At 41.1% G+C, this 19,118-nt stretch overlaps 1 long non-coding RNA gene across 1 annotated transcript; it reads right to left on the reverse strand.

Annotated features, from left to right (window-relative positions):
* Positions 1-8,437: 8,437 nt before the first annotated feature.
* Positions 8,438-15,126, reverse strand: LOC111090691. The gene is made up of 3 exons (XR_005353094.1): positions 14,818-15,126; positions 11,631-11,835; positions 8,438-8,902 (listed from the first exon to the last, which is right to left on the reverse strand). It is a non-coding gene; the product is annotated as an uncharacterized LOC111090691 (long non-coding RNA).
* Between the last annotated feature and the right edge of the window lie 3,992 nt (positions 15,127-19,118).

The raw sequence follows: 19,118 nt of genomic DNA on the forward strand, positions 1-19,118 counted from the left end.
CTCCTGGTTCTGTTGATCTGTTCCACAGTTCTTCTGGTCTCGATTTCGTTGAGTTCTGCTCGAATCTTTATTAACTCCCTTCTTCTCTTGGGTGTAGGATCTATTTGCTGTTTTTTCTCTAGCTCCTTTATGTGTAAGGTTAGCTTTTGTATTTGAGTTCTTTCCAGTTTTTGAATGGATGCTTGTATTGCGATGTATTTCCCCCTTAGGACTGCTTTTGCTGCATCCCAAAGATTTTGAACGGTTGTATCTTCATTCTCATTAGTTTCCATGAATCTTTTTAATTCTTCCTTAATTTCCTGGTTGACCCTTTTATCTTTTAGCAGGATGGTCCTTAACCTCCATGTGTTTGAGGTCCTTCCAAACTTCTTGTTGTGATTTAGTTCTAATTTCAAGGCATTATGGTCCGAGAATATGCAGGGGACAATCCCAATCTTTTGGTATCGGTTCAGACCCGATTTGTGACCCAATATGTGGTCTATTCTGGAGAAAGTTCCATGTGCGCTTGAGAAGAATGTGTATTCAGTTGAGTTTGGATGTAAAGTTCTGTAGATATCTGTGAAATCCATCTGGTCCAGTGTATCATTTAAAGCTCTCGTTTCTTTGGAGATGTTTTGCTTAGAAGACCTATCGAGTATAGAAAGAGCTAGATTGAAGTCACCAAGTATAAGTGTATTATTATCTAAGTATTTCTTCACTTTGGTTAATAATTGATTGATATATTTGGCAGCTCCCACATTCGGGGCATATATATTGAGGATTGTTAAGTCCTCTTGTTGAATAGATCCTTTAAGTATGATAGAGTGTCCCTCTTCATCTCTCACTACAGTCTTTGGGGTAAATTTTAGTTTATCTGATATAAGGATGGCTACCCCTGCTTTCTTTTGAGGACCATTCGAATGGTAAATGGTTCTCCAACCTTTTATTTTCAGGCTGTAGGTGTCCTTCTGTCTAAAATGAGTCTCTTGTAGACAGCAAATAGATGGGTCCTGCTTTCTTATCCAGTCTGAAACCCTGCGCCTTTTGATGGGGTCATTAAGCCCGTTCACATTCAGAGTTACTATTGAGAGATATGAGTTTAGTGTCATCATGATATCTATTCAGTCTTTGTTTTTGTGGACTGTTCCACTGAACTTCTTCTTAAAGGGGAATTTTAAGAGGCCCCCTTAAAATTTCTTGCAGAGCTGGTTTGGAGGTCACATATTCTTTTAGTTGCTGCCTGTCTTGGAAGCTCTTTATCTCTCCTTCCATTTTGAATGAGAGCCTTGCTGGATAAAGTATTCTTGGTTGCATGTTCTTCTCATTTAGGACCCTGAATATATCCTGCCAGCCCTTTCTGGCCTGCCAGGTCTCTGTGGAGAGGTCTGCTGTTACCCTAATACTCCTCCCCATAAAAGTCAGGGATTTCTTGTCTCTTGCTGCTTTAAGGATCTTCTCTTTATCTTTGGAATTTGCAAGCTTCACAATTAAATGTCGAGGTGTTGAACGGTTTTTATTGATTTTAGGGGGAGATCTCTCTATTTCCTGGATCTGAATGCCTGTTTCCCTTCCCAGATTAGGAAAGTTTTCAGCTAGAATTTGTTCAAATACATATTCTGGCCCTCTGTCCCTTTCGGCGCCCTCGGGAACCCCAATTAAACGTAGGTTTTTCTTCCTCAGGCTGTCGTTTATTTCCCTTAATCTATCTTCATGGTCTTTTAATTGTTTGTCTCTTTTTTCCTCAGTTTCCCTCTTTGCTATCAGCTTGTCTTCTAGGTCACTCACTCGTTCTTCCACCTCGTTAACCCTCGTCGTTAGGACTTCTAGTTTGGATTGCATCTCATTCAATTGATTTTTAATTTCTGCCTGATTAGCTCTAAATTCTGCAGTCATGAAGTCTCTTGAGTCCTTTATACTTTTTTCTAGAGCCACCAGTAGCTGTATAATAGTGCTTCTGAATTGGCTTTCTGACATTGAATTGTAATCCAGATTTTGTAACTCTGTGGGAGAGAGGACTGTTTCTGATTCTTTCTTTTGAGGTGAGGTTTTCCTTCTAGTCATTTTGCTCAGTGCAGAGTGGCCAAAAGCAAGTTGTATTGGGAAAAAGAGAAAAAGAGAGGAGAGAAAGAAGGAAAGAAAAGAGAAAGAGAAAAAAAAAGGGAAGAAAAAGAAAAAAAAAAACGAAAAAAAAAAAAAAGAAGAAAAAGATAAGAAAGAGAAAGGAGAAAAAGAGGGGGTGGGGGAAGGAAACAAATCAAAAAGCAAACAAAACAAAAACAAAAACAAAACAAACAAACAAAAAAGAACCACCGGGGAGTATCTTCTGATTCTGTGTACTTTAAGTCCCTTGGCTTCTCCTGGAAGTTGTCCGTCTAGCTGGTGTTCTGGGGGAGGGGCCTGTTGTGCTGGTTTTCAGGTGTTAGCAGTTGGGGGAGCTGCTGTGCCCCTGCCTGGTGCAGGGCTCGGTGGGGGTTGTTTACCCCGTGAGGCCGCAGGAGGAACAGCCCCAGTGGCGGGGCAGCTCTGGAAACCTGGATTCAGCTCCGGCAGGAACTCCGTCTGCAGGGCCTGGAGGCTCCGGGGCGGGGCCGCTGATCTGCTCAGCTCGGGGCAGGAGCGTCCTTGCTGTCCTGGGCCCTCCCGGCCTCTGCCTGTCCCGGGGGAGGCGGGATCCTGGGCTGTGTCCCGGCGCCCTGTGCTCCGGAGCCTGCGCTGTTGGATTCGCGCTCCCGGGCCGCCGCCGCGCAACCCCCTCCGCGGAGCCGCCGCCCGAGCCCCCCCGAGCTGCTCCTGGAACCGCGCAGCCCCCTCCGCACGGAGCCTCTTCCTCCGCCCGAGCCCCCCGAGCTGCTCGGGTCCCGTGCGCGCTGCAGCCCTTAGGGAGCTCGGCGCACTCTCCCGGGGCGCAGGTGTCTGTTAGTGTCCCCGGGAGCCCGAGGGCATCCCCGCCCTCCTGGGTCCTGCTCCAACTCCCCGCGAGCCCCTTTCCCCCGGGAAGGTCGGTGCAGCTCCTGCGTCTCCGGGACGGGGCTCTCCAGTCCTGGGGACACTCGCCCCGGCCTCAGCCCGGCTCCTCGCGGGGCCCCTCCCCCTTGGAGGCCTTTGTTCCTTTATTTCTTTTTCCCCGTCTTCCTACCTTGATAGAAGCGCGAACTCTTCTCACTGTAGCATTCCAGCTGGTCTCTCTTTAAATCTCAGGCCGAATTCATAGATTTTCAGGATAATTTGAAGGTTTTCTAGGTAGTTTGGTGGAGACAGGTGATTTGGAGACCCTACTCCTCCGCCATCTTGCTCCTCCCCCCTTCTTTCCTTGTTCTAAGTAAGATCTGGTTTGAGAGAAAAGTGTGGTAGCATCTGGGGGTTGCTGGTACCCCCTGTTTCCCACCACAGATATAACAGCTTACCCTGCCTGGTGCACAGGTTCTTGCTCATGATCACCAAGGGCACTCTCTCCAGTGGAGTGGCAGGGCTGCTGAGGACAGACATGCATATTGCATGCATCACCTCTGCTCACACACATGCCCCATCACCCCTGAGACTTCACTGACATGTCACAAGTTCAAAGATCAAATGATTAAGGATTTTAAGACAGTGACAGCATGAAACAAAGTGCAGAGCGGCCCCTCGGGCAGCCTGGTTCTGCACAGATCCCCACCTGCTGAGGGTGGTGGGCACAAATCTCTAGGCACCTGCCCTCACCGAGCTGCCCAGCATCGACAAATTCACCACCTTCACCTTCTCATCTTATCTTCACCTCAACACATGGCTCTTCATTCAAGACCAACTTCTCAGCCCTGGTTTTAGAGCCAGCTCTGACTCATGCTCTGCAAGGTCTTACCTGGATTTAATCCTATTTCTCCTAGACTTTCACCCCCTCCCCTGGCATCACCTCCACACCCTGTAACCTTGTTCAAGTCCTCCTCACCCAGCAATGACAAGTTCCCACTCACTGAAGAAGCCTTCCAGGCTCCGATGTTCCCCTGCTCCCCTGAACCAGGAGTGCTCTGTAGCCAAGCCCCTCAATTCTTTACCTCCTGCCTTCTCCTGAGAATAAGTGATAGGACAACGATCAGGGTCCTTGCTCGGGTTGTTTCACCATTCCTTTTCCTGCCACGGTCTGGATCTCGTGCTGCCAAGCACAGTCCACATGAGCAACACTGAGCCAGGAGGTTCTCAACTCAAAATTATGTATTCTGTTATCCCAAGGGCATCACTTGGTTTTTCAAAGCTGAAGTGGCTGCAGCACATCCAGGGCACGGGCTGGCTATATTTACTGAATAAAAGATATGGGTGATAAAAAGCAAAACCGTGACTGGACAGGTGGGTAGTTGGATTTTAAAATATAAAATAATTGATATATCAGGAGGGTACTGGGTATCTAAAGTGGGATAATGAACCTGATACTTTCAACCCCTGCCCTACATGGGAGTGCCTTGCAGCCATCCACCTCTGAACTTGAGTTTCTCCCAGACCTCATGCCAGGGAAGGGACCGTCCTTTGCCTCAAGGATCCAAGCTATGAGTCTCTGGAGACTGCCAATGAAATTGAAAGTTGTCCTCAGGCAAGAGAGAGGTTACCTGAGAATCGGTGGGAGCCTGCCAGTGAGGTTTCCTGATGGGGAGTTCAGTTGTGCTTCAAGTCATTGCCCAGCCAAGGTGGGAGGAAATTAGGATCCAACCTCAGGGTGTCAGAGCCACCAGTCAGAGCCTCTGTAGCATCACAGCATCTTGACTGAGGCTTCTTGCAAACAGAATCAGAGTTGACCAGACACTGACTTCCCTGCTGATGCTCTCAGGGATTAACCACAGGCAGGGAAGGAAGATCCTTGGAAAGACCAATGGGACAGAAGAAGCTTCCGGCCTCCTGGGGACCTGAAGACTGTCCATATTCTCCTTCTCTATTAGGTCATGCAGACCCTTTCCTCCCAGACACCACTGGGGAAGGAGATTGAGGTAGGGTATGATCTTGAAGGAGGGGGTGTGGCGAACCAAATGGGCACAGACGGTTGTGTAGGGATGCTAAGAACTCCTGTGATGAATACCAATGGGACCAAATGACACTTGCAAACTCTGACTTATCATTCAAATAAGCACATGGCATCACCCATGGAAGAGCCTTATCAGCTTGCCTTCTGCCTGCTGTAAGCAGGAGCCCTCTATTCACCACTGCTCACACACTCCCCACAGGTAATCCAGAAGGCAGATTTCTCTCTATGGTCTACAAATATGCTGAGACTCATCCCTCTTCACTGCGTGGAGATCGCAGAAGTGGCTCAGGATACACATGTGCCCTGGCAAGAAGATCTCTCAGCAACTGGAAAGGTCTAAGAGCATTGCTTTGCAGTAGCATTGGGTGGGATTAAATGGTTGGAGAATCCGCGTCTCTACCTGGGGAAAAAAAATTGAAATCATGCAAATTTTTTCTAGTTCAAAAATTCCTTGTGTCCTGGCAATATATTGTAGGATCAACTTTCTGCCTCAGCCTACTGCATTTTAGATTTCACTGGGCTGTTCCCACAGCTCAAGGAAACAATTAATAGTTGCTTTGTTTTAGAACACTTGATCCAGTTGCATTGTACACAAAGAATAAAAGGAGATATTAGACTTTTTTTTAATGTTCTTTCCCTAAACTCATTTTTTTGCATTGTTAAGGGTTGAGGTTCTAAATTTTCTTCTGGCTCATGCTTAGATTTTAATCAGTATCCTATGAGTTTCAAACTATCCGTATATATTTAGATACACATGGGTTGGTTGGTTGGTTGTTTGTTTAGTTCATCCAGCCTAGGATTCTTATTTATTTGGACTCCCTTCCTCCTACCCACACAAAGAGTTATATTAGCAAAAAACTAGAAACTTCCTTTCAGTAGTCATTGCCCAATTATTTTCTATAAAAACATTTTAATATGTCAGCCCTCTGTACTTTCTTTTAAAATTTAGAATGATGCAAACACCAAACTTAATCATAGGAGGATGGGATGTTAAAAGACTGTAATAACAAGAAATGCCAAAGAAAGAGAGTTCACATATTTTTGTTTAAGATGGCTACATTGCTTTATGCTCATCCCCATGAATTCTAAGAGAGTGACTTTATTTCCAAATTGGATGGTTTACACAGTTTCCTGTAAAACTTTAATTTTCACAGAACTAAAGGCAAAAGATCATTTCTTAGTCACACTTTAAATCACCTTGTGTGTATCCGCAACCCATCAGTAAATGAATAAAGGAATTCCCTAAAGTAGGAAATGAGGTGTGGACAAGGCCACTGGAAGAATCTTCTCTTATTTATCACTACTAGATCCATGGTCTTGGGCAAAGCTTTTGATCACCTTGGTTTCCCCAGTCTGTCAAAACAGTAGGCTTTTCTTTCATCTTTAGGATTTCTTTGCCCTAGATGTGATTCTGTGACTATCAGGTCAGGAACATAAATCATTATACTTTAACATTTTTTAAAAATATTTTATTTATATATTCATGAGAGACACAGACAGAGTGAGACGCAGAGACACAGGCAGAGGGAGAAGCAGACTCAATGATGTGGGACTCAATCCCAGGACTCCAGAATCATGCCCTGGGCCGAGGGTAGGTGCTAAACCGCTGAGCCACCCAGGGATCCCCATAATTTAACATTTTGTTGTGATAGGAAATACTCACATGTATGCCTTGGTCGAGCAGTAGAATGTTCTATCTAATAGCTTGATTTCCACATATTGATTCCACAGGATATAGAAATTTTTCGATTTCACATATATTGGGTTTAATTTACCATTGAAGACACAGGGATTTCTAAGCTGTGCTTCGAACTTTAGATACAGCTTAGCCAAGCATTCTTTAGAGTGATTGGAGCTTCAGAAATGTGAGGCACGTGCAATACATAGACCCCTCCCTCTACTCACCATGCAGAAGGGCACCACATTTGCTTTAACACTCTGTAGTTGCTGTCCACAGTCCTTAAAAATTTTACCTTTGAACTTGTTTTTTGTACATGAGCAGAGGAGGTACACGCATGTGTATGTATACATTTGTATGTAGCATTTGTAATGTGCCATTGGAATTCCTGGGGCCCCACAATGGGTGAGAGTACAAGAGACCCAAAGCAATAGAAGGTATATCCGTGATGTCTAATGTGTAAAGGGGCACTGATAGCTCCCAGGGACCATGCTTCCCTTTTGAACAAGGGCTTTCTTCAAAAGCAGAAAGAAGGCAATGCCATTTTAAGAAATAGAGCAGCCAAGAACTCTATTCCATCCTTTGTAACTAGTGTTAATTTCCGGTATTAACCAACCAGTTAAACTGCAAATCATGACATGGAAGAGAAAAGATCGGGTAATGTGTCGTTTCCTGTCCCTTTTTGTCCTTCCTTACTATTAAGGTGTGTTGGTAGAATGTGCACGTTAACAGAGTGTGCACAGAGCAAGAAGTGAAATAAATACAGTTGGATTGGTTTTGATCAGTATTTCTGGTTTTGCACAAGGTTTCTACTGTTCTGATAAGAACAATGTACATAGGCATGTACATGCTGGGAAATAGGAATACACATTTCAGCAATTCCTCTGACCAGTTAAAGGAGCTCATACTTTCGTTGAAACCTGACACTTCTTGATATAAAGATGAATGGTGAACTTTGTGTTGATAATTAAAACATATGTTTACTTATCATGTCATTAAAAATCAGTCAAATAGATGTCATGGCTATTGCAGAGAAGGACCACTGAGGAAAGGACAAACTTTTATGTCAATTTTGAACCAGAGTTTCCCATTCCACTTTGCACTGGGTCTTATCAGTTGTGTAGCCACTCCTGGGGGGACACTGACTGCTCCCTGGGAAGGCAAGTTATGAGTCACATAAAGTTGGCCCATCCGATGTCTACATGTGCTCCCTCTGTAACTTTGCTCTAATACACCTGGAGAGGGAACAAATGTTAGATTGAGAAGTGAAAGCAAAGAGCCATGGGAAGAGGGATAGGACAGGACAGGACAGGACAGGACACCTGAGTCAGGACCCAACTGCTTCTAGTTGGCTTGGTCTTGGGACCTTGGCCATACCTGTGGGGAATTTTCCCATCTGTAAGTTGAGGTTAGGTTATAAAGGTTATTATTCTAAGAGAGTCAGTTTTAGCATTCTGGAGGTGGCTGACTCACGAAACTCTTTCTGATCACGTACCTCCCTACCCCGAGCCACCCTAAACAGATAATCTGGGCAAATGCAGTATACTTACTGTGCAAATGTGCTGTCAAGAAAAATTCTGTTCTCGTCTCATAGGACCAGATCACTACTCCCAAGCTCCTTCTACCTAGAATTTCTCAAGTCTCCATTGTCCACCACTACCTTTCCAAAATGTTGGAGGGGACATGGAGATTATTTTGTTCTACTCATTGATTATATAATCATTACATTCAGAAGTGCTTTAAAAAAAAGATTTTTTTTATTTATTCATGAGAGACCCAGAGACAGAGGCAGAGATAGCAGAGGGAGAAGGAGGCTCCTCACAGGGGGACCGATGTGGTACCCGATCCCAGATCCCGGGATCATGCCTTGAACCAGAGGCAGACGCTCAACTGCTGAGCCACCCAGGTGTCCCAGTTCAGAAGTCCTTAATTCAGTGCAGTGCGCACACAAACATGTCATGCCTCAGACTTCAGCAAGACTTCAATCAGCTTGTCTCACAACAGATGCATCCCAAAGAGAATTCCTCTGTCTTCTCTTTTTCCTTCCAAGGGACTAATCTTGGAAGAGGGAGTTGGGCTTTTTTTAAGCCCTACAATTTTGAAAGAGGACGAGTATCCTAGCAGTATCTAAGTGATGGCCGAGCTGTGATCACAACCAGGGTGGCCCTGAGCGGTGATCTTCATTGTGACCTCAGAAAGGTCCTGCCCAGTCGCCTGTGAACCGTCTTCATCCTCAGTCCCCAGAGTGTACTTGCTGCCTTTGAAACAGAGACCAATATTTACGCTTCACACAGGTTTCCATTTAGTGGTTTTTAGCACACCCATAAATTAATAGATAAACTTGTTAGGAACACAAGAAAAAGAATAATTAGTTTGTTGATGTAAATTGTTCCTCAGCTGGAAGTCCAGACAAAATAATCACAGTTTTACTTGTTGACAGTTGCATTTCCTTAAATCAATTATTCCCATGATTTTTCTACAAAAGTAGCTTACTGTGACTATCAGTTTGTTAGGGCACCAGTTAATTGTTTTCTAGCTTATTACTAATGATACTGGCTTTGCTTTCTTTTAAAATACTGCACAATCTTCTGAAATAAGAGCATTAACTGACCTCCCATCAAAAAGAAAACCTCGCCCGCCATCCCATCTTCTTAATTGAAAAGCACATTTTGAATGCAATAAAAAAAAATGAGAGAAACATTGCTTCCCATTCACTTGGTCTACAGTAACGTGGATAAAAGGGGTCTAACGCCAGATGGGAGGTCATTCTTAAGTCGGCCGTTTGCACAGTAAGTGTTCTCAAACAGAGGGAAAGAAACTCACTGATAGAAAAATTGGCCAGGGAGAGTGAGGACATTTAGCCTTGGGTTATAAAATATATCAGGGTGGATTGGCTCAGTCCTACAATGCAGACTCAGGGAAGCAAGACCAGAGGGGAGAATGGACCAGCCTTTCAATTTTCCCCACCGCTGTCTAGTTTTGAAATTACCAATGCCTCACGTTCATGGAAGGAAGGTCCTTATTTATTCCCTGGAAAACTACTTTCCGATGAACTCGATTCTATTCCTAGTACAAATCTCAAATGTCTTGTTTCCATGTCCTGTGATTCTCCTCCTGTCCATTTTTAAAGATTTTATTTATTTATTCATGAGAGACACAGAGAGAAAGAGAGACACAGACAGAGGGAGAGGCAGGCTTCCTGCAGGGACCCCAATGTGGGGCTCGATTCCAGAGCCCCGGGATCACGACCTGAGCCAAAGGCAGACGCTCAACCACTGAGCCACGCAGACGCCCTCCTCCTGTCCATTCTGAGGTCTGGGACAGTGGTGCTACTTACTGGTGAGCTGTGAGTTGCTGTCTGGCTTGGCTGGGTGAGTTCCACCTATACTTAGTCTTGTTTAATCCACTCCCTATGTTCAACAGATGCCCCAAGAAAAGAGTTGCTTTGATGTGATACCGATTTTTTTTCTTTCTTCCACTTTTTTTTTTTTTTAAGATTTTATTTATCCATTCATGAGAGACACACACGAGGAGAGAGAGAGAGGCAGAAACACAAGCAGAGGGAGAAGCAGGCTCCATGCAGGGAGCCCGATGTGGGACTCTATCTCAGGTCTTCAGGATCAGGCCCTGGGCTGAAGGCGGAGCTAAACCGCTGAGCCACCCAGGCTGCTCTCTTTCTTCCACTTTGGAATTAATTTAGAATTAGTATTTATTTGCAAATCAGCGCTTCTGTGGAGAGAGATGGGGAGCCCCTTGCTCTTTGTGGTGAATGAAGGCATTTATTTAGGCCACCTGAAGGAGGCTCAGTCAATTCAGAAGCAAGGAAATATGAGAGTTTTCTCTTTGTGGAGTGGAAGTTGCATGTAGTAATCCAAGCTGATGCCATGAAATAAATTGTAATCTTTCCAGGTAAGACATGAGGAGAGACTGTGGTCCCTCTACTCCAGCAAATCAGAGCGCTGCCTCTTGCCTGCCATTATGACATGTGTCTTTTGTACCCTGTGCCATTATATTCCTCTTCAGATGTTCAGCCTCTCACCCCCTGATGAATGGTCTTAATGAGGAGAGACAGCACAGAAATACTTTATTTAATACATTGTTACTAAGAAAGATCGTCCATGGTGTGGAAAGACCTGAGATGCAGGAAATCACTTTCTCCATTTTTGAAAACTACAATTACTGTAATTGAATCATTTGGCAGAAAAACTGCACATTATATTTGAGTATCAGTAAATAAAAGCCCAAATTACTTGGGGTTTATTTAGTCCCTAATTATAGTTAATGCCAACACCCCCTCCCCATCTCTTCCTTATTTTCAGGATTATTTTTATGTGGTTGTTAAATATTGAAGGCATTGAAGATACTCTGTGTTTTGGGACACCTGAGTGGCTCACAGTTGAACATCTGCCTTTGACTCAGGGCATGATCCCTGGATCCAGGATGGAGTCCCACATCGGGCTCCTTGCATGGAGTTAGCTTCTCCCTCTGCCTGTGTCTCTGACTCTATCTCTCTCTCTCTTTGTGTGTGTGTGTGTCTCATGAATAAATAAATAAAATCTTTTTAAGGAAAAATAAGATACCCTCTGTTTTAAGTTGCAGTGGGAAAAAAAGAGAGTCCAGGTATTGGCACTAATTTTTTAAAAGGAAACATGAGTAATGTCTACTCAGGCATCCCTGACAATATAGAGAAGGTGTTTGCCAACATTGTTATTTGCAAAGGCAATTTAGGTACGTGCACTCTGTTTCTGTGAATAAGAGTGGAGGAAACGGATATTAAGGTTATTTTTTCACACACTCTGAAATGCTGTGATCCCCCCAAGTCTTCCTTTCATTATCTGTAATTTTTCAGCCACCTAACAACAACCTGGTAACAGGTGCTTCTGGCAAGAAGCACCTCTGCCTTATTACAGTCTATTTTGCTCAAAGAATAAATTTTCCGTAAGGGAGCACACCAACAAATTTGAAAATACGACTAATTAAAATTACCGCAGACTACCAAAATCTCCTGGGGTCACCAAGAGTGTGTTTGGGTCCTGATGCAGAAAATGATTCAGGATCTGTGATGACGAGTGACAGGGGCAAATCTCCGTGATTTGTACAGCATTGTGATGCTTTCATTGCAATTGGGTGGTGAGCCTTGGGCAAATTTGCTTTTCTCCTTCATTCAGCATATTTGAATTCTCCATAGTTCCTGTTGAGAAAAATGCATATATTCAGCCATCAGAAAGAATGGAATGTGTGGATTCTTTCTTTTGAAACTCAGTTTTTCATATTCTAAGGCACTAAAACCAGTGTAAATGTTCTGATGTTTTACCTTATGTATCAATAAGAGATATTTTTCCGTAAGGAAAAGGTAAAACAAGGTCTGCTACTTAGACTCTAATGAACAACCTATAACATTAAGAAATGTGAAATAGAACATAGTTTCTTTTGAAAAAAGATTCTTTGAAGGTTTTACAAACAAGTACCTTTTTATGCCCCACACATAATATCTGCTTCCCTCTTTTCTTAGAACAAACTCTGGCTTAATATTTGTATATATATTCTTCACGTCCATATTTTCATAATCTAATTAAATATATATTAGCTATCAACGGCATATTTTGTTATTTTGTATATTTGAGTATTAACAGAACTTCATGCATTAAAGCTATTAATAATAGGGAATGGAACATGCCCGTTGAATCTGTAAAAATAGGGTAATTCATTAATTTGTTAATTATGTTTACTGGTTACAGCATTAGCTGTTTTTCCAAAGGTTGCAAAGTGTAGACATTTATAATTCTTAAAAGAAACTGTGTGGCTTTAGACATATGCTATCTGTCATAGTAGATATTCGCCACCTGTGGCTACTGGGTACCTGAAATTTGACTAGTCCAAACTGAGATGTTCTCTCCATGTAAAGTACAAATCAAGTTGAAAAATTTAGTATCGGGGGATCCCTGGGTGGCGCAGCGGTTTGGCGCCTGCCTTTGGCCCAGGGTGCGATCCTGGAGACCGGGGACCGAATCCTACATCGGGCTCCCGGTGCATGGAGCCTGCCTCTCCCTCTGCCTATGTTTCTGCCTCTCTCTCTCTCTCTCTCTCTCTCTCTGACTATCATAAATAAATAAAAATTTTAAAAAATGTTTAAAGAAAAATTTAGTATCGGGACACCTGGGTGGCTCAGTGGTTGAGTGTTTGCCTTCGGCTTTGGCCATGATCCTAGGGTCTTGAGATCAAGTCCCGCATTGGGCTCCCCACAGAAAGCCTGCTTGTCCCTCTGGCTGTGTCCCTGCCTCTCTCTCTATGTGTCTTTCATGAATAAATGAATAAAATCTTTTAAAAAACCAAAACTTATTATAAAAAATAATGCAAAATACATCAATTTTTATATTGATTACATGTTGAAATGAAAACATTTTTGACAGATTAGGTTAAATAAAATATATTATTAATATTAGTTTTGCTTTTTGTTTTTAACTTTTCAATGTGGGTACTAAAAATTAAACTTACATTAGTGCCTCACATTGCATTTCAAAGGGACACTGCTTTTTAAGAATTTCTAGAAACTTGAGCCCTGTTTCTTCTGCATTCCTCCCAAGGGACTGTTGGGTCTTTCCTCATCCAGGTAAATATCTGTTGCCCAGAAAATTGATTATCACTGTGCTGTGAATTCAGTATTTCACGATGCTGATGGTGTTCCTGAGCTTGGAAGGTCCATCCCAGACAATAGTCTCATCTGTGATTGGCAGCCATGGCCAGGGTGAATAACACTGCTTGTGTAGCTTTATCCTGGGTATGGAATGACTGATTGTTTACATTTATTAAAAGTGGACATGCTCCAGAAATTCATGGAGTTTAATTCTGGTGATATTTCAATTCACAATTACTACAACCTGTAGTTTTAATTGAAAGTCTCCTGCGCTGGTGTGTAGGCCTCCTGGTCAGGAGAGATTGCCTAAGCAGGGACAAAAGAAAGTTCTGTTTCCTAATGGAATGAGCAGAGTGTAACCATAGTTTCTAATTATGGCACATTAAAAAATTAGCTACATATTGCTGTGTACTATGTTTATTAATAAAATTCTCTTTGTAGATGTTCTCCAAAGGCCACAGCTTCTTGTATGCAATTTCTTAGAGTCAGGGTAGCATCTTGGGGAAAAAAACCTGAACTTTGTACATAGGTGTTCTTCAGTATTGAATTCATCCAGTCTTTATTTTTGATGAGTTGATAAGCTGCTTGAAACATTGTTCAAATTAGCTACATTGTGGGGATCCCTGGGTGGCTCAGCGGTTTAGCGCCTGCCTTCGGCCCAGGGTGTGATCCTGGAGTTCCCGGATCAAGTCCCACATCGGGCTCCCTGCATAGAGCCTGCTTCTCCCCCTGCCTGTGTCTCTGCCTCTCTCTCTCTCTCTGTGTGTCTCTCATGAATAAATAAATAAAATCTTAAAAAAAATTAGCTACATTGTAAATGATTCATACTGTAAATCCAAATGGTCCTCCCAATGTACTTACCACTAACTGATTCTTGGGACTTTATCTTTGAGGTTTTGTGCTTATTTATGAAGCTTTTAAGAAGCTTGTTCAACATTATGTGTCTTTAATTCCTGAAAGCAATATACTTTGTGCAATGAATTTAAAAGTTGAAAATTCAACTAGCCTAATAAAGGTTAAAAATATATATATACTATTACAGTGGAGGAAAGATTAGCTATAAGAGACAGATTCTATAATACTCATATTTTCTATGGCTTTTGTTGTAGCATTAAAAAATATTTTATTTATTTATTCATGAGAGACACAGAAAGAGAGAGGCAGAGACATAAGCAGAGGGATAAGCAGGCTCCATGCAGGGAGCCCAATGTGGGACTTGATCCCAGGACTCCTGGATCATGCCTTGAGCCAAAGGCAGATGCACTTAACCTCTGAGCCACCCAGGCATCCCTGTATTGTAGCATTTAACAAAAACTTTGAAAAATATGAGTGGCTAAGCACAAAAGGATATTTTTTCTTAAAATGAATTTGATAGTCTAATTTAGAGATGATATTATTCTCTCAATTTCATCACATAAATTCCAGATTTCTCCGCCCCTCCAAATCAAGAGTTGGAATTTCTGCTTCTGACTCAGATGGGCGGCTTGCAGCAGACCACATTTTCCACTGACAAGTAAAAAAATCAAATAAAGCACAAACCCCTCTGTTTGAAGGTATTGTGGTTTCTGCATCAGCCAGGACTTGAAAGGTTACCACCAGGATGTAAGCCAGCATTTTACAACTACAGTTCTCCTTGACGAATTTGTCATCCATAGTGCCAGGGATGTTTCTGAGATTCTAGGCTGCTTTGGCAGAAGATAACAAATAAGACATAAAGTAATCAGCAGAGTTTGTGACAATTTTGTTGTGTTCAAGAGGGAAAAAAATTAATGAAGATAAAAGCTTCCAAAATCCCACTCTGACTAAAGGATCCAAGAACCACACCTGACACTTAACCAGTCTTCCAACAACCAAAGCCACACCTGGCAGGGACTGAGGATTTAGAAGAACATTTATCAAATCTGGAACAGAGTTTGCCACAGTCTCCCAGTTCCCAGAAGATACAGATTAGTAAGAAGATCCCCAGTGGAGAGGAGCCATGGTTCCTGATCTCAGGATCTTTCTGAAGGCTGTGCCTGGAACTGGAGGCAGAAAATGAGAGTGGCAAGAGCCTTGCAGAAATGTCAGCCTATTCTCATTCACTTTGTTCTTGATTGGATCAAAGTCATTAGCCCCCTATTCTCTTTGACCAGAGGGAAAGGTGGAAGCTACATGGAGGAAGATGTAACTATGTACTATTATATCTTTTATTACACTGTCACAAGGACAATCAAATATTACCAGCTATGCCAAGAAATAAGGCTAATTTTTTTAAAAATCAAGGAAGCAGAAACACATGCATAAGTGATCCATATTATAGAACTCAGCAGTCAGTAACTTCAAAATAGCCATGAGTAATTTATTTAATAAACTGAAGGAGAAAGATGAAGAAGATATATAAAAATACATACTATTTTACCAGAAAATATCAACCTAATGAAAAGTATATGGAATGTCAGTAAGAGAAAAATAACTTTGAAATTAAGTCATGAATAAATGGATTTGATGCAAAATAAACCAGCAGAGGTTAGGGAGAGCAAACTGCAGGACAGGTCAAAAGAAAATGTGCATATTAATTAGGGAGATATATACAAAAAATTCACAATATAGATAAGAGAATAAAAAACATGTGAAACATAGTGGAGAAAAGTCTAACATCCATGTAATTGTGAGTACCAAAAGCAGTGTAGAAAAATGGGCAGAGCAATATTTAAAATTACAATGACTGAGAATTTTCCATAGCCAAACAAGTCAGAGATTTAAGAAGCTCTATATATCTCAACCTGGAAAATAATAAAGATTGATGAAAAACAGAGAGAGAAAGAGAGAGAGAGAGAGAGAGAGATTTTAAATGTACCCAAAAAGGAGAAAAGGGCATATATTATCCCCAAAGAAGCAAAGATTGATAGTTAGCCTTTTGATACGAATAATGGAAGTGAGGGTCACTAAGTGGCTCAGTTAGTTGAGCATCTGACTCTTGGTTCCAGCTCAGGGTCATGATCTCAGGGTCATGAGATTGAGCCCTACATTGTTGGGCTCTGGCTCAGTGGAGAGTCTGCTTGAGATTCTCTCCTTTTCCTTGGCCCCTCCACCTGCCTGTATTCTCCTTCTCTCTTTCTCTAAAATAAATAAATCTCAAAAAAAAAAAGAATAATAGAAATGATAGAAAATTAAAAGGCATCTTTACAGTGTTGGAAGACAATCACTAACAACTTGTAATTCTATTCCCACCTGAAATTAAATGATTTATAAACAAACAAATAATTGGAAAATCAAAATTTCTTTAAAAATATCATTAAAATACCAACAAATGAAAAGCTTAAGGAATTCTTCAGAAAGAAAAATGATCTCAGAAAGAAACAAATCCAGAAATGAGCAAAGAGCAAAGGGTAAATAAGGGACTAAATATAAAAAATACTAATGAAACTAAACAACAAGTATTATATTTGTTTATCTTTTATAATATATGCATATGTATATTTAAATTGAATGAATTTTTTTAAGTAGGAGTAAGAATAAATAAAATGTTTCAAGTCCCTATTATTGTCTGGAAAATGGTAAAAGGATAAAATCCATTGAACTATATCAGTCCAGTAATGTCTACAGTGACAACTAGAAGAACAGTAATAATGTATAATAGTACAAACAATGAATGTGCTAATAGAGTTAAAAATACAATAAAAACAAAATCCTTAATAGATGTAAAGGAAGACCAGAGATGAAAAGGAACAAATAAAAATAGCACAATTAGGGGATCCCTGGGTGGGTCCTGGAGACCCGGGATCGAATCCCACATCGGGCTCCCGGTGCATGGAGCCTGCTTCTCCCTCTGCCTGTGTCTCTGCCTCTCTCTCTCTCTCTCTGTGACTATCATAAATAAATAAAAAAAATTTAAAAAAAAAATAGCACAATTAAAAAACATAAGAAAATGGCAAATTTCAAGCTAAATACATCAGTAATTTCAATAAACAAATGAACTAAGATTCTAGACACAATTCTCTATATCCTATTTATAAGATACAAAATTAAAATATACAAGCAGAAGTTTCAATGAAGTGTTTGGAAGCAACTAGCATTCAAAATTCATCAAAATAAGAATGGTTTAGCTATACCAGAGAAGAACATGATAAAGAAATCTGTGTCAAGAATTATGATCATAAATCACAGTGGGGTCAATCTATCAGGAAAAGGTATGCATTTTAAATCCCTATGATTCCCAAAATAGGGATCCCTGGGTGGCGCAGCGGTTTGGCGCCTGCCTTTGGCCCAGGGCGCGATCCTGGAGACCCAGGATCGAATCCCACATCAGGCTCCCGGTGCATGGAGCCTGCTTCTCCCTCTGCCTGTGTCTCTGCCTCTCTCTCTCTCTCTCTCTGTGACTATCATAAATAAATAAAAATTAAAAAAAAAAATTTAAATCCCTATGATTCCCAAAATAGAGTTTTAAAATACATAGAGCAAAAATATGGAACCAAGAGGGAAGATAGATAAAGTCATAATCACAATGGAGAGGTTTATCGCATATCCTCCATAGCAGGTAATACATATGACAAAAGATCAGTAAGGTTACAGGAGAACTGCTCAACAAATTAACAAACTACAAAGGGACATGTATTTAATGCCAAGCCCCCAAATGAGAACAATTTTAAAAAAAGAGCTTTATCAAAACTGACTTATTATTGGGCCATAAAGCACGGTTCAACACCTCTAAGTATTAAAATCATTCAGAATATATTCTCTTTAAAGTGGAATTAAGCTGGGAAATGATAGTATAAAAAGATAAAATTTCTAATTAACATCCTGAAATTATTATTTTTTAAAGATTTTATTTATTTGAGACACACAGAGAGAGATCACAAGTGCGGGAGGTGAGGAGGGGCAGAGGGAGAAGGAGAAGCAGACTCCCCACAGGGCAGGAAGCCCTACATAGGGCTCGATTCCAGGACCCTGGGATCATGACCTGAGCCAAAAGCAGAGGCTTAATCCACTGGGACACCCAGGTGCCCCTAAAATCTTGAAATTAAACAATAAACTGCTACATAAGCGATGGGCAAAGTGCACAATGGAAATTTCGAAGAATTTTGAAAGAAATGCTAAAAAATATACTACATATAAAACTTGTGGAATGCAGCTAATGCCTCTGAGAGGGATTTTTATATTCTTAAAGACATGTATTAGAAAAAAAAGAAAAGGAAAAAAGTCTGAATATTTATGATGTATATATTTATTCTCAAAAATTAGAAAAGGTAGCAAGTAACACCAAATAAGATAGAAAGAAGAGAATAATAAGAGGAATTTTAAAAATGAAAAATATAAACATAATAGAGAAAAATCAACAAACCAATAATTGGTTCTTTTAAAGGACTAAAACAATGAACAAGCATCTAGTAAAAAAAAATTGGGGGTGCCTGGATAACTTCATGGTTGAGCACCTGCCTTTGGCTCAGGTCATAATCCCAGAGTCCTGGGATCGAGTCCTGCATCAGGCTCCCCACAAGGAGACTGCTTCTCCCTCTACCTATGTCTCTGTCTCTCATGAATAAATAAATAAAATATTTTTTAATAGTAGAATGAGTGAGTAAATATACAAATTACCAATGTCTAGAATGAGTCTGGTATAGCACTATAGATACTTCAGATTTCAAAAGGTGCTAAGAGAATATAATAAAGTTTTTCAGTACACTTGAAAATTTAAATAAAATGAACCAATTTCTAGGAAAAATAACTCAGCAAGACTGAATTCAGTTGAATATATAATTTAAGATTTCCCATAAAGAGAGGCACATTTGTATTCTCAAAAGCATTGGAGATCCTAGACATTGGAATAAGGTAAGAAAACAAAAACAAAAATTATAAAAAAT

The sequence above is a fragment of the Canis lupus genome, chromosome 1 (assembly GCF_011100685.1).
Source record: "Canis lupus familiaris isolate Mischka breed German Shepherd chromosome 1, alternate assembly UU_Cfam_GSD_1.0, whole genome shotgun sequence".
NCBI classification, from domain to species: Eukaryota; Metazoa; Chordata; class Mammalia; order Carnivora; family Canidae; genus Canis; species Canis lupus.